Here is a 576-nt window from a genome sequence, read left to right as displayed (position 1 = left end):
TAAAGAAGAAGTGCCTGAAAATTTACTTCTATGCATTGGAAAATAAGTTATTTGGTTTAGTAATCTTCCAGCAGAAAAAAAGAAAACCCCTGTATTTGAGACTTTCAGTCTATCAAACAGGAGGAAAAGCAGCAGCTCAAAACATATCTTGCCTGGTTTATGAAAATGGAAATAACACCACCAGATGATGGAAGAAAAAAACTTTGCAAAACATGGGAATAAGGATACAACACATCTACAGCTGTGAGTCTGAATTAAAAAGAAAATTTCTCAAAAGATCACTATGCTCCGACTTGCAAACCTCTGCATGTTGTTGTGTGATAATAATTCAGATGTGCTGGTGAGCCCTACCTAGACTGAATGTCTTTTTAATCAAAAAATTTTTTCAAAACAACAGATTGAAGAATAAATAAAGTAAGGAAGATATTTTAAGTGGCTGTGGGGATTGGAGATGAGGTTGTGAGAGTTTTTTGGGGGGGAAATCCAGGCACAGGTGAAGGAAAACGTGGCATGAAAATTGGAATATCTGAGGAACCAGAGAAGAATCTGAAGGAGAAGAAAGCCACCAGAAGGAGT

Source organism: Vidua chalybeata, chromosome 5 (assembly GCF_026979565.1).
Source record: "Vidua chalybeata isolate OUT-0048 chromosome 5, bVidCha1 merged haplotype, whole genome shotgun sequence".
Lineage (NCBI taxonomy): Eukaryota > Metazoa > Chordata > Aves > Passeriformes > Viduidae > Vidua > Vidua chalybeata.
The sequence above is the reverse complement of the archived record's forward strand: the minus strand, read 5'-3'. Positions refer to the sequence as shown.